The following is a 15,988-nucleotide window of genomic DNA, read 5'->3' on the forward strand; positions in this document are numbered from 1 at the left end:
TTGGTTTTCTCTTAGTGGCCGGTTGCTTGAAAGAGAAGAAGAAGAGAAGGAAGCTCTCTTGTCTAGCATCCCTTGGATGTTAGTTGGTGGTCGAAACCTAGAAGCAAAGGAAAAAGCTTGGGTGGATTTCATCTTTGTAGATCGTCGCCCACACGACGTCCAAGAGGAGGAGAGGAATACAATAGAAGATCAAGACGTCTATAAGCTACTAAGAAAGGTATAACTAGTTATTTGTTTCCTCATCATAACTAGTTCATCTTCTTTGTATAGATCTTGAAAAACCAAACATAAGAGACTATCAATTTTAGGTTATCGTTTTGTTATCGATTTTATTTTTTGATTTCATGTTTCGATATTGTGCTTCTATTGAGGTCTCTGTAGTTAAACCTAGTTTACTGTAAGAAGTTAAATATCTGATTTCTTAGAAAGGCTTTGTCTAGGAAGTGGTGGATGATCTCATACCCAAGAAGGCCTAGTGTCTCGCTATATTTAACCTGGAAGTCAATCTTTGAAATAGATATTTAATTAACTTCTGTAATATGATTTAACTTAGGAAGATCACATCGGTCAAACTTGGAGTAAAAATGGTAAGTATTGTTTCCAATCCAAGTTTAACTTCTGAAGGATAATTTGGATTAATAATGTTAAGTATCATTTGCAATCCAAATTTAACTTCAGTAGAGCACATGGGTAGCTAGGATAGTTCTATGCTTGTTCAAATTTTTGTACAGGGGAACTAGAACGGTATTCCGAGTAGCAACCAACAGTTGAGGCTTATCTTGACCTTCCCGATCTCCCCGAACTTCAGCCTAGCTCATCGGTCGTTTTGATTTCATCGGGACATTGAAAAGTCTAAGTCTGGGGGGGTGTTGTATTTGCACAACTTGAGTCGAGTCGAGTCTTTTTCCTTGTCCTTCTACATATTTATTTATTTTGCTTTATCTACTTGCATTTCATACTATTTTTCAGTTTCATATTGCATTTTCTTTTCCCACTTGTAGTTTTTCATCGTGTTTATTTTGAATAGTTTTGAGGCATATTTGAGAGCATCAAACCTTCTACTTCTTCTGCTGACTTGTCCAATAGCAAAATGACTAGCACGTGTATTTTCTTTGTTCATGTGTCCTAGAGATAGTGTTAGTATGTTTGGTGTACCTCCTTTCTCTATCTTTAGTAGCATGAAATAAGCTTAGTATTGTATGGACTTTAGTATAAGTTTTGGCCTAACCTTAAGGATCTTACTTTCACTTCACTTAAGCTTAAATAGTAGAAATATTTTGAAATAGTTAGGATTCATCCAATTTGTTTAGTACTTGTGTTCTCATGGGGATTCCTTAGTTATATTTTGATTACTAGATGACCTCGAATTATGGAAGCTCATTCGGAAAAATCTAAATCCCAACATTTGCATCTACATTTGTGATTAGTGCTACACTTCTATAACACCAAAAAAAATATATAATGAAAAAAAAGTTGAATAAGGGATAAAAACCGTTGTCGTGAGTGGAAACTAACAATTTACCCCTTTGAGACCGAGTTAGGTTACTGGGGAAATAAATGTTATGTTTCTCTTGATTCCGAGTAGTATCCTTTGAGACCTTGTGTAATTTAAAGGAAACGAACCAAGTGTGTGGCAGGTAAGTGCCTATCACCGGAAACATTAGGAACTCAATTGTATGACGACTTGATTAGGACAAAAAATCAAAACTTAAAGAGCTTGAGTCACTTATTACACCGAGCACAAAGAACTTATGCTTAGGCGATACTTAGGTTACTCCACAAACATGCTTATCAATGAAACTAGTTGATAGAGTTAGGCGAATGCACTAGGGATCATGATACACTATAGGAACTCATGAACATAGATTGCAGCGTTTTGCTTGAGGACAAGCAAAAGTTCAAGTCTGGGGGTGTGATGTGCGTAGATATTATGATCGTTTATGCATGTTTTAACACACATTCACTTGCTTTATTTGTATATATTCTTCGCACGATCATCTCTCATATTATTTATTCAGTATTAATTATTCTTTTGTCGGAGATATGCTCTTTGTTTGGTTTTGTGTTGACAGGGATAACTTTTGGAGCGAAAACGGTGATTGTCGACGCATCGGAGCAAAAGCAGCAAACTTGACACCAGTCGTGCAACCTTGCATGACCATTTGGCCATTCCCAAGAGAGAGAGCAGTACACGGCCGTGTGACCTTGCATGACCGTGCCTCACGACCAGAGACAAAGGATGACATGGCCATGCGGCTCTCGCATGGTCGTGCCACTCTATCCGAAGAATGAGAGGAGCTGGCCGTACGAATCTCGCACTGTCGTGGCACGGGTCGTGTAGTGCCCATGCCCTAGCCTATAAAAGGGTTTTTAACCCTTCCCCTTAGGGGGGAAGATCCGAAAAAGGGGAAATACACCTTGGTGTCGTTCCACGCTATCCCGGACCTCTGTTCGATGATCCGAGATCACCTCCATCACCGCATCAACTCTAGAAGCAAAGGATTGGATCCAAAGATCACTCGACATCATTGAATAAGTATCTCTATTCCCTCTCTCTTCTTGTCTAGGAATTGAATGTTTAATTATACTATGTCTTTGGGTTTTTCTCCTGCGTCTATGGAGTACATTCTTTGTTCTAGGATCAGGTAGTAGTTGTGGATAGGTTATGATGTAAGATTCATGCTTATGCTTTCACTCTTTGAATGATTTCATTTATCTTGTTTCAATTTGATATGCATGAGACTTGTTTGCCATGTCGTATTAATTAATTATGTTGGGATTGCTAATTTTGTAAAGAGAGGATCTTAGATCGTATACCCGTGGGGCCCTAGTGACAGGGGTAACCTGTTCACGGATATCTAGGATACTCCCTCGAAAGGAGAGGTAATTCCTTCGCAAGGAAGTAAGAAACCAAACCAAACCCCTATCTCTATCCTTAATGATACCGACCAGGTTTGTATTCTTGTGATCTACCGAGGCGCCCTAGTGACAAGGGTTAACCATAATAGGATTTCACAGGGATCTTCTCTGTTTAGTGCTTAGGGGTAGTAGCTATAACTTTCAACGACTACATGTTGATTGACAATGAGGAAAGGATAGAACATGATGCATTAGTTACCACCACAACGAAACCAAACTCCTAGAGCTCTTTCCAAACCAAGTAAAACTCTCTTTCTCTTGCCAGTTCTCACATCTACTTCCCATGTTCTTTTCTTCTCAAGAAACAGTTCGCTTACAACCATCGGTAGTTTAGCTAATTCTACGTGAACAATCACTAGTGCTTATAACTAGTCCTCGTGGGATCGATAATCTTTTATTACTAACGACGTATCCGTGCACTTACGGAAGCATAACAACCGGATACCTAGTGTTTGAAAGTCTAAGTGGGTCATGGAAAATTGGACACTTAGCACGAGATGGTAAATCTTAATGGGTCAAGGTTGACATGACACCTGGTGATTGGAAATCTAAGTCGATCATGGAAGACCAGACACTTGGAAAAATATAGTAAGTCCAAATAGGTCAAGGCTGACCGAACACTTGGCACGAGAAGGAAAATCCAATTGGATCAAAGGATTAACCGGACACTTGGTGACAAAGTTCCAGTAGGTCAAGGTTGACCAGATGCTAGGCATGAGAAAGTCCTAATAGGTCACGGTTGATAGGATGTTGAACAAGGAACCCTATACTTGAGTTAGTGTTGAACCCTATTGATCAGTTGATTGATTGAGAATGTCATTACGAAGAGGCAAGGTGAATTGATCAACCGATCGATTCAGCTAGAGCTCAATTAATGAGCTGATTGATTGAGGAACTTCACGAGAGAGCTAGTATGCTCCCCGATCGATTAGGACACTCCAATCGATCAGCCAATCGATTAGGGAAGGTTTTCTCACGATATTATGAGGTAGCCAAAATCTATTAGTCAATCAATATTGGGGCTTTTCATGAGAACACAAAATCCTTCTAGATCGATCAGCTGATCGATCCAAATACCCTAATCAATCAGCTGATTGATTGGGATATGACCGTTGGCGTAGGTTACAGGTAAAAGAATTTCGATAGCTTCAAACAGGATATTTTCTCTTCACATCTTCTTCATCGATTCTCTCCAAGTCAACACCAGAGTTCTTGAAGACTTAGAGAAAAGTGTTGTTGCATTTCCAAGTTGATCAAGAGGTGGACAAGCAAGAAGGAGCAAACTAGTGTTTCAATGTTGTAAATCTTGTAAGATTTGTTTATATTAGATTCTCCATTTTATTCTTGTTGTATTCGAGTCTTCTACGAGGTTTCTCTATCTCTGGAGTGTTTCTGAGAATGAGTATTTTGATAATGGATGTGTGAGAGGGAACCAGATCCTTGGATTTTCACCTCATTTAAGGTGGATACCAAGTAAATCCTTAGCGTTAGGATTAGTGGAGTTTCGCTTAGATTTTCTACTGCAAGATCATCATCAACGATTCACCCCTACGCCCCCCCCCCCCCCAACTTTAGGTGTCCCAATAGTTGAGAGAGTCATCGACCATTGCTACTCACTCGGCCGCTCAGGGTAGTGTGCTTGGAGTGAGTGCAACATATCTTGTCGTGCCCAACTCGCTTCACTCAATGGTAGTATTAGCTGGAGTTGCAAGCAGCAGGGACCCCGTTGCTATGTATCTAGATAGCTACTCAACAAACTATCCACTCGCACTACTCAAGAGTAGTGGCTATTGGTAGTGTGTACATTTATCATTGTCTCGACCTCTCAACTATACAAAAGTTGTGGTAGCTAAGGGGTGGGCCGGAGTAACCATGCCGTGCATATACATATGATATATGATTGCATATGCTTATGATTGATTATATCTATATGTCTGTGATATCTGTGATATGTTTACATATGGTTGAGATATGTCTGTTACATGTACTTGACATTGGCCTGCTTATTAGTAGCTGGATAGGCTATATATGATGCTTTAGTAGATACAAGCAGTTCTATTGTAGATTCACTCATGCTCTTGCAGTTATTAGGTACTCATTACATCGTTCAGATATGTACACTTATTATGGCATTACTTTTATGAGATTGTATACCTTTATGAGACTGTATACCCATATATATATATATATATATATATATATACATTGTTCATGCGCTGTCTATGTCTATTACCCATTGAGTCACCGCATTCAACACCCCTTTTACTGTTTTCCTTTCGCCAGGGAACATGTCTAGGATTTATGGAGTCACCTAGAGATCATGTCCATCAGTCCCATGTCACATTGAGAGTCTTCTTCCGCTATTGCCTTTACTTGCATTATTGGTTTTCAGACTTGTTTATGTATTGAATAACTTGTGTGTGGATTTTTGAACTTGTAGTGTCCTTTTATTTGGTTATGTACTTGATGTGGTAAGTCGTACCAGTGCACAGTCTAGTCAGTTATCTTACGTGGTTGTGTTTTGTACCAGCCATGTAGGTTGTGTATTATTATTATTTTCCACTAGGTTTTTATTTCAGCCATGTGGGCTACTTATTATACAACTACATGATTGTTGATTCAATAATGTGGGTTGTTGTTATTATATTTGTGTAGTCATGTGCTATGTATGTAGGTTCCATACGTTGTCATAAAGAGAGAGATACTATCCATTTGTCAGGCAGGGACTCTTTCGAAGCGTGACACTATTTATATAGGCATAGATCATGGCAACAATCATGACATAAATCATGGCATAAATCATAGCATAGTTGTCATAAATTAATTATGAAATAAAATATTATAAAGAAATTGGTTTCCATAAACCTTAATTCCTTGATTAGATTAGGAAACCATTTCCAAATCTAATTCCTTATCTTATTAGAAAATAATATTCTAATTAGGAAGTTTCTTGTTAAATTAGGAAATAATTTCCTAAATTAATTTTTTTCCCCCAAAAAATTAGGAAATAATATCCAAGACTAGATTTTCCTAACAAATTAGGAAATAATTTCTACAATTAAAAATTTTACATCAGATTAGGAAACAATTTCCGTATCCGAAATTTTCTAATTTTTTTAAATTAAAATTTTAGAAAACCTGGACATGTAAAAACAGAGATCTATGATCTATGTCAAAACACAAGTAGCTCCAATACCACTATTGATGTTTCTAAGCGCCTACAAAAATATTTTTTCAAAAAATATGCAATGGAAGTATAATAATTTTCTAAATTATTAGAACATGCATCACACACATCCACAAGAACATATATGTGTAGACATAATTGTAGAATAAAATTTTATTTAGAAATTATACCTGTTAGATGACATTTAACGGAAACATATATATAATGTACACTCAAATAGTAAATTTTATTTATCAAATAAATAACACAATATCTAAGGTGATTGTCTTAAGACACCTCTCAAATATTACAATCACCTAGATAAGTGCTGACATGACTGTAATTTCTATATGTTAGATAACATTAATGAAGCCCTCTGATTGCATAGAAGCTCTCTAGTCGCCTGAAGAGGAGTCAATCCTAAACTTCCAATTTCTCTAAAATACTGACAAGAAGCTGGAGCTGAGTATTGTTTTTCTTTATTACTGCTTTGGTTGCTACAGCTACTCCTCCTTCTTGTGTTGGTTTTAAGAATCCAACTGCTAGTGCTTCAATTTCTTCAGTAGCCTTGAGAGCTTCCTTGTAGCTATTTGTGGCCTTTGTATTTATATAGCTCATGAGACAAGCTTCTCTACCTTCTGAAGTAGAAGCTTTACTTCACCAAGCTTCTTTTTCAATTATTAATTAAACCTGATTCACTTGGATTGCTGATAATGTCATTTATCAATCGCTTGTAAGCTACTTCAGTCGCTCGTATCCTCCAATTGCCCTAACCCGATATGGTTACCTGAACCTTCTAAATTCCCTTGTCCAGAGTTATCAGTAGCTAGTCGCCCCTAATTCTCTCCAATCGTCTGGAACCATCAAACATTGCTTTACTGCAATTGTTACACGTAATGAGTATGATAGAAAAGGTAAAGTTACTCGCACTTACTTTGAGTCTAAATGTTCAACCCCCAGTTGACTCATCTAGAATGAGTTGCCAAGCTATAGCTCTCAGTTTATTTCACTTGAACTTGTTTGTCAAGCTTCAACTCCCGACTTACTCCACCTGGTCTTGTCTGCCAAGATTGCTCACAACTTACTCCACTTGAACTTGTCCACCAAGCGTCAGCTACCAAGCTTACTCCACTTGATCTTGTCCACCAAGCCTTCAGCTCGCAGTTGACTCCACTTGGACTTGAATCACCTAGCAGCCCAGTTAGAACTTTCTTGATTGATTCCAACCAAGACTTAACTCATCCCTGACTCATAATCAGGTCTTTAGTTGCATAGTTCTACTAGGACTTAGTTATTGCCTAGCACCCAACTAGGACTTCACCACTTGTCAAGTAACATGTACCTGCACGCTTGACATAAATTATTAGATCAGAACTAACATAACTTTAATCTTAGGCATACATCAAAACTCTGGTAAAATGTTATTCTTCCAGCACCAATAGTTGCCAACCAAGTTTTCCTTGCCTAGTCCCACTAGGGCTTTGCATTACCTAGTTCCCAACTGCCTAGTCCCACTAGGTTTTATCCTTCCAATGGTTCGAAACCAAGTCTTTGACTCTTCTCAAGTTATCTATACCTGCATACTTGACACAACTTTGTTAGACCACCAATAGACTACCTTTAAACTAAGTCATATATCAAATTAAAACATAGGTTCCCAATACCAATAATTTCTCCCTTTTTAGTGTATAGAAATTTAGTTTAAAGTTAGCTTAAACCAAAAATAAAAATAGGAAGGTGTGCATCATATGTATGATTAAGAAAAGAATATGAATGCACTCATACATTAATGCACTTAAAATTTTTAAACTCTCCCCCTCAATATAAAACTCCCCCTTAATTGTAAATAAAGTTGACTTGGGAAAAAAAATATATTTGGAAAATTCTTAACTTTAAATCTTTCTCTCCTCTTTTTCATACATACAAAAATAGATAAGAAAGAATATTAAATAATGAAAATGACATTTTACTTACTTGCTAAAATGTAGCTTGAAAATAAAATATTAAAAGCTAACAAATAATTTATCTTAAAAAGATTTTAAAAAATAAGCAAGTTTGTAGTCAAATACTTTAACTTTAAGCAAGTAAAATTTAACTATGTACATTTTAAGTCAAATGAAGTCAACATATATTTTAAATGCATGCTAAACAAACATGTGCTAAAATGGAACAATATAAGTAAGTACTTAAGTCAAAAATTAAGCTTAATGAACCATAAATTAAAATAAATTAGACTTGAAATTGACTACAAAATTGGCTAAGTCAAGCTTAAATGAAGTAAGATTAGCTAAGTAATTATGTAGAAGTGAACTATAAAGTTATGAGGAGACAATAAAGGTTGATGAATCAATCAAGTGAGAGTCATCCATACAAGATGAGATGAAATCTTTGATGTCTAATCAAACATGACAATTAGCAGAGTTACCATATGAAAAAAAAAATAAGTGGGTTTACCAAGTAAAAGAAGAACACGATACTAGCAAGCGCTATAAAGCAAGGTTGGCGGCAAAATATTTTCAATAGGAAGAAGGAATTGATTACACTGAAATTTTCTCTCTTGTGGCTAAGTTGACCACCATCATAACAATTCTTGGGTTAGTAGCAAAGGAAAATCTACCTCTTCAACATACACAATTGTAAAAATTACCTTTCCTTATGGTGACATGGAGAAAGAAATTTACATGAAGCAGCCACAAGGTTTTGAGGTACAGGGAAAGGAGAAAATGTGTGTAAACCTCAAAAGAGTTTTTATGGCTTAAAATAGGGGCCTAGACAACAATATAAAAAGTTTGACAATTTTATAAGTAATAATGGGTTTTTAAGATGTTAGGTATAGCACTGTTGTTTCATCAAAAGGTTTTGTAGATCATATATCATTCTATTACTATATGTTGATGATATATTGATTTTTGAAGCTAGTATATTAGAAATTGACAAGAAGAAAAAGAAAATGTCAAAGGAATTTGTGATGAATGATTTGGGTATTGCAAAATAAATCCTTGGGATGAGAATTATTAGGGACAAAGATGTCCTAAAGTTATCTGAGAAGAATATATAAAGAAAGTGCTTAGTAGCTTCTACATAGATGGAGCAAAGCAAGTGAACACACCTTTAGCTAGAGATTTTCATTTATCCACAAATCAATTACGAAGAAGTGAGCCTATATATGTATGTGATGGTATGCACTAAACCAAACATAACACATGTAATGGAAGTTGTGAGTAGGTTTATGAGTAATACAAGAAAACAACATCGGGAGGCAATGATTCTTAGGTATTTGAGAGATACCAAAAACTCTGCTTTATGCTTTTGAAAGTCAAATTGTTTACTTACATGGATATATGTTGTCACAACTGCAAGTGCACGGTTAAGTCATCAAATAATAAAATATTGATCCATAGGAATTGTTGATTAAGCATTAGTTAAGTTTGTAAAACAAGTTATCTAAACAATCAAAGTTTTGTGAAATTTTGAGAACTAGAGATTGAGAGAGAGAGAGAGAGAGAGAGAGAGAGAGAGAGATCCAATGAGAGAAAATGATCGGTGAGAGAGAAATTGGTTTGGGGAAGCGATTATAGGATTTCAGTTTCATCATGATGCTAGTTGATGTTCTATAAATTATTCATCTCCTTATCTCTATGTTTATGTCTTGTATAGATTCTAATCAAATTATCGGTATGGACCAATGAAGGTTACATCAGAGCGTTTATCCTATTGAATTTCAATGCTATTAAGTAAAGAGATAACATAAAAAGTCCGGATAAAAAGATACCCTTGTCACATGCCCCCCCCCCCCCCAATGCTGTTATACAGTCTAGATTACATAAGTTACTTCCCAACATTAAATTGAGGAAAAGTCATTAAACTCTAATTAGCAAATCCCTTGTAGAGAATTGGTCTCCATTTCAAAGTGATACTCTAGAAAGTCCGATTAAAGGGATTCTCTTTGTCACTAAAGGCCCCCCAGTTATATGATTTAAAGCATCTCCCCTACATGGAGACCAATCCTTCACATTCATTTAATCAAACAACACATACAATTAATCATTCATCAGCACACATTTAATCAAACAAGAACAAGGTACAAGCATATCATAGAATAAGGAAATGGGTAAATTCATAGTTCATACATCAACATCACATCATAATACATCCTAGCATCCAGAGATCTACTCCATAGTAAGGAAACTACAACCCAAAGATAATGAAAGAAGCATTCTTACAATCCAAATAGATAATAGAGAGGAAGAAATGCTTAGCAAGATGTAGCCGATGTCTTGGATTGAAATCCTCTTTAGATGATAGACAGATTGATGAAATCTGCCTCAAATGGTGGATGAATCATCAAAAACTCCTCAGAAATGGACCTTGAGGGTACCCTTAAAGGGAAACCCCTCTCTCCCATGAAAAGGGTATCTCACTCCCCTTTTATAGGTGACACACGGGCATGTATCCATGCCACACGGCCGTGTCAAAAGACATGGTCGTGGTGTGAAAGGCTCTATAGAGAAGGCACAGCCAAACCGTCGAATCTACTCTGGGAGGAGGCACAGCTGGACCATGGTGTTATATTTAAAAGATGTTCTAAAGCAATCACCTTATGGAATGTACTGTTTATTGGATAAATAAATATTCATTATTTGAGTGTAGATTCTTTATGTATATGATTGAATCTTAAACTCATTTACTGAATGTTCGCAATATGATTCATAGCTTAAGAAAACTTGTGATTGGATCACAACTAGTGAACATCTCTTTATGTGTAATTATGATTGTATTAAAATATTCCTTAGTCGATGAATTGATGAGTTTGGACATCATCGATTCTGAGAGATTAGCACGTATTATACTCCTTGGTTTAACAAAGTAGTTGTTCCTCACTAGCTAAAGATAATAGAATATCGAGAGTTAAACATGGATGTCAGTTAAAGGTAACTAGTTCATTGGAGTGATCTGCCATGAGACTTCATATGGTTCTATACATATATGTATATTTCAATGAAGATCTCATTATAGTTTAAATACGAGTTTCCTTTGACTTGAGGTATTCAAGTCATTTTAGTCATAGAGACTTATACTTTACATCTTAAGGAAGAATCTCCTTGGAGATGTAAACCTAAGATAATTGGGTATAAGTTGAAGTACTCAAAGGTATTTGGATAGCCTACAAAGGATTCACCGCTCCTTGTAAAAGGTGATGTATACCTATGGCCACTTATTAAGATTATTACTCAAAGTCTTTGGCCAAAGTATTATATGTCAAAAGTATGATACTCTTGGGCACATGCCTGAGTAATTTGAATCCACAGGACAAGAAAGATAACTTGAGCTAGGTGTGACGTAGTCAGCCTAGTAGGAACTGACACATAGACCATGTCTATTACCAAGTGGATATAAAATGAGTGAAAGGAACGAGGCGCGACTCAATATTATTAGTATTAGCCCTAGTACCAATTATGAGATGATTGTAAAGGGCTCCTTTTGTTGTAACACCCATAGGATCCCTAGAAATTTTACATGAATTTATGCATGATTAAATAGGTTTCATGTGGATTCTTCTTTAAAATATATATATATATATATATATATATATATATATATATATATATATATATATATATATATATATATATATATATATATATATATATATATATATATATATATATATATAAAGAACCAAAAAGAGGCATGACCAAGGATTGAACCTTGGACCTCTTAGTAAGTGGTTCCATGTTATAACCAGTAGCCCCAGCAAGGGTGTGCTGATATGAAAAGAGGGAAATTATGGTTAAAGGTAAGGAAAGTGAAGGCTCTCTTCACTAAAGAGGAGAAGTCTAAGTTTCCTTCCTCTTCTTACAATGAAAAGAGAGTTTTACTTCCTCCCTTCATTTAGGATGAGTAAAAGAAAAGGAAAGGAAAAGTTCATTTTTTCCTTCTTCCTTTCATTTGGAATAAAAGGAGAAAAGGAAAGAGAAAATTTCATTTTCTTCTCTTCCTCCTCCCTCCTCCTCTCCACCGAAACCAAACAAACCTCTCCTTCCTCACCATTGCCGAACCAAGCAAAGGAGTTTCTCTCTAGGAAAAGCCTCACAACCAAGGTTACTTCTCTTAGAGAATTAAGCGAGAGATGTAAGTATCCACTCACCTGCAGTACAATGGTTTCGTACGCTTTATGTTTAAAGGTTGTTGAAAAAAACTTAGGGATATCCTTGCAAGTTTCGGCCAAGATAAGGAGTTGTGGTCACTTATGGTTGTCAAGTTTACAATTCATTCTTCATGTTGTAACAAAAAGTCTAGAACCTCACTCTTGAGGTTTCGGCCAAAATGGAACAGAAGGTTTAGACCAAGGTGTTGAAACCTAAACATGCTTGTTTATGCTCCTTCATGATACATGATTTATTAAATGTTGTTAGTTAAGTTTTCATGCTACATGTTGTATAAACAAAACCTAGAACCTTACCTTAGGTTTTGGCCAAGATGGAACATAAGGTTTAGAGCAAAGTATTGAAACCTAAATATGCTTGTTTATGCTCCTTCATGATACATGATTTATTACATGTTGTTTGTTAAGTTTTTCATGCTACATGTTGTATAAAAAAAACCTAGAACCTTACCTTAGGTTTCAGCCAAGATGGAACATAAGGTTTAGAGCAAAGTATTGAAACCTAAACATGCTTGTTTATGCTCCTTCATGATACATGATTTATTACATGTTGTTAGTTAAGTTTTCATGCTACATGTTGTATAAACAAAACCTAGAACCTTACCTTAGGTTTCGGCCAAGATGGAACATAAGGTTTAGAGCAAAGTATTGAAACCTAAACATGCTTGTTTATGCTCCTTCATGATACATGATTTATTACATGTTGTTTGTTAAGTTTTTCATGCTACATGTTGTATAAAAAAAACCTAGAACCTTACCTTAGGTTTCGGCCAAGATGGAACATAAGGTTTAGAGCAAAGTATTGAAACCTAAACATGCTTGTTTATGCTCCTTCATGATACATGATTTATTACATGTTGTTAGTTAAGTTTTCATGCTACATGTTGTATAAACAAAACCTAGAACCTTACCTTAGGTTTCGGCCAAGATGGAACATAAGGTTTAGAGCAAAGTATTGAAACCTAAACATGCTTGTTTATGCTCCTTCATGATACATGACTTATTACATGTTGTTAGTTAAGTTTTCATGCTACATGTTGTATAAACAAAACCTAGAACCTTACCATAGGTTTCGGCCAAGATGGAACATAAGGTTTAGAGCAAAGTATTGAAACCTAAACATGCTTGTTTATGATCCTTCATGATACATGATTTATTACATGTTGTAGTTAAGTTTTCATGCTACATGTTGTATAAATAAAACCTAGAACCTTACCTTAGGTTTCGGCCAAGATGGAACATAAGGTTTAGAGCAAAGTATTGAAACCTAAACATGCTTGTTTATGCTCCTTCATGATACATGATCTATTACATGTTGTTAGTTAAGTTTTCATGCTACATGATGTATAAACAAAACCTAGAGTCTTACCTTAGGTTTCGGCCAAGGATGAACACAAGGTCTAGGGCAAGGTTTTGAAATCTAACCATGCTTGTTTTATGCTTCCTCATGATGTATGATTTCCTATGCAATGTTAGGTTAAATTTCCATGGCTTATGTTGCATGAAAAACCTAGAAACACTACCTTGAGGTTTCGTCCAAGGTTGAATATTAGAGTTAGAACCTCACTTATGGTTACCAAAGGACTCACTTGCTATGCTATATAGGTTGCAAAAGTTTCATGCTTTAAATTGATTAAAGGAAAGTTAAAACATGCCTTCATGTTTCGGCCAAGATAAGAAGAATGAGGTTAAGAAGCTACCTAGGGTTCCTAAGGTCTTACATGCTATGATCAATGATTATGAAGACTTAGGTAGTTGATTTCATGTATCCATGTTGTTTGAAAACCTATGATGTATGTTTATATGTTTCGGCCAAGCATTATTAGGGCTTGTTAGAAGTTTCAAAAAAAAAAAAAACCTTAATCATGTATGATGTTGACTCTTATGATGTGATATGAATTTTTATGTCACCATGTTAATCGATATGTGCACTTCATGTTATCATGTTATGTTTTTATGAGATGCTATATAATGTGCACTTCATGTTATCATGTTATGTTTTTATGATATACTATATGTTATGTGCAGTTGGTGCCATCATGCTATGTTTCTGCAAGGCTTATGTAAGATGAAAAAGCCTAAGAGATGCTTCCCTTAAGTTGGGATCTCTCTTCATGATATGACAAGAACATGAAATGTTATGATATGACAAGAACATGATATGTTATGATATGACATGCTATTTTACTTTTTATGGCTTGTACCAAGGGTGGGCTCCATAAGCGCCCCTAGGTCGATGGTCTATGAAACGGGCCTAGTAAAAAGGGATGGGCTCCTAAGTGCCCCTAAGTCGATGGTCTATGAAACGGGCCTAGTTCCTAGTAGGTTCAAGATTAGCTACCTTGGATCTATTTAGGATGCGCGCATTTATGTATGTATGTAGTACAAGTCGGGCCCTCATGTTAAGATTATGTTTAAGTATGTATATGATATATATTTTCAAAAGGACATCTTGCATATACTCATTTTCATGATACATGTTTTCAAAAGAACATCTTGCATCTACATATTCATGTTATATGTTTTTCTTTATGCTTCTTAAAGATGCTCTTGAAATATGTCTATGATGTTTATATGATCATGTTACTACTTTATGTTTATGCTCTCACATGATATGATATGACTTTACGTTTATGCTCTCATATGATATGATATGACTTTATGTTATGCTCTCACATGTTATGTTATGATTTACCAAATGAACATGTTATCACTTTATGTTCATGCCTGAATCATGGTTTTTGTGAGTAGGAAAGGGACTTACTAAGCCTATGGGCTTATAGTTTTTATGTTTCCTTGTACTGCAGAAAAAGGAAACGAATGGCTAAACTTAGGGGAGCAGCAGGAAGGGAAAGAGTGTGTGTGGCAGTGGCACGGTGGAAGAAAACTGCTATATGTTTTTAAGTTCTAAGTTTGCATATGAACCATGTGTTATCTTTATGCTTTGATAGTATTTTAACTAGTATGGATAGTTATGCACTTATGTTCTTCATGTTTCATGCTAGTATGCTTATGATATCATGAATTATGTTTCAAGTAGTTGGTATTAATTAAGTTGCATGCATAAATACTAGTAAGTCTACATGTTCAGTATGATAAGCATGATGATTAGTGTAGAAAAAAAATTAAATAACGGTTTCCGCTGACATGATTTTATATGTATGCATGTATGTAAGTAAGTAACCCCGTCCCTCCTTAAGCAGTGGGAGGGCGGGCGTTACATTTGTATCATATTTCATTATTAATAAAAGACAAAGTTGATTATTATATTTACTTTAATTCAGTGTCGAATGAATAAGTATATTTACTTAGAAATCAAGAAACACAAAAATTGATAAGAGAATGACATAGTCTATGCCTCATTGATCAATCTAGATATTAAGGTAGAAGGACTAAGTCATACAAGATAATAGCTATAGAAAGGTTAAGTCGGATCTCGACATTCTCATCACTTGGGTAGCAATGATGTCTTGCTAGATGTCACTCATTGTTTATGTATCTAAAATGTTGATTTGGATACATTGCTAACGTTACGAGAATCTATTGTGTCACACATAAAGAATAAGTTGATTTGGAAATGGGTTCATATGATGGATCATTGGATTAAGTCTAATATGAATTAGACTCATTGAGTTAGACTCAATTGGATCCAATTATTGGATTGAGTTTAATTCTAATTAGATTCATAGAGTCAATTTAGATTGATGTTCATGGAGTCAATTGGATTGATAAGGTTC

The sequence above is a fragment of the Zingiber officinale genome, chromosome 1A (assembly GCF_018446385.1).
Source record: "Zingiber officinale cultivar Zhangliang chromosome 1A, Zo_v1.1, whole genome shotgun sequence".
Classification (NCBI taxonomy): Eukaryota; Viridiplantae; Streptophyta; class Magnoliopsida; order Zingiberales; family Zingiberaceae; genus Zingiber; species Zingiber officinale.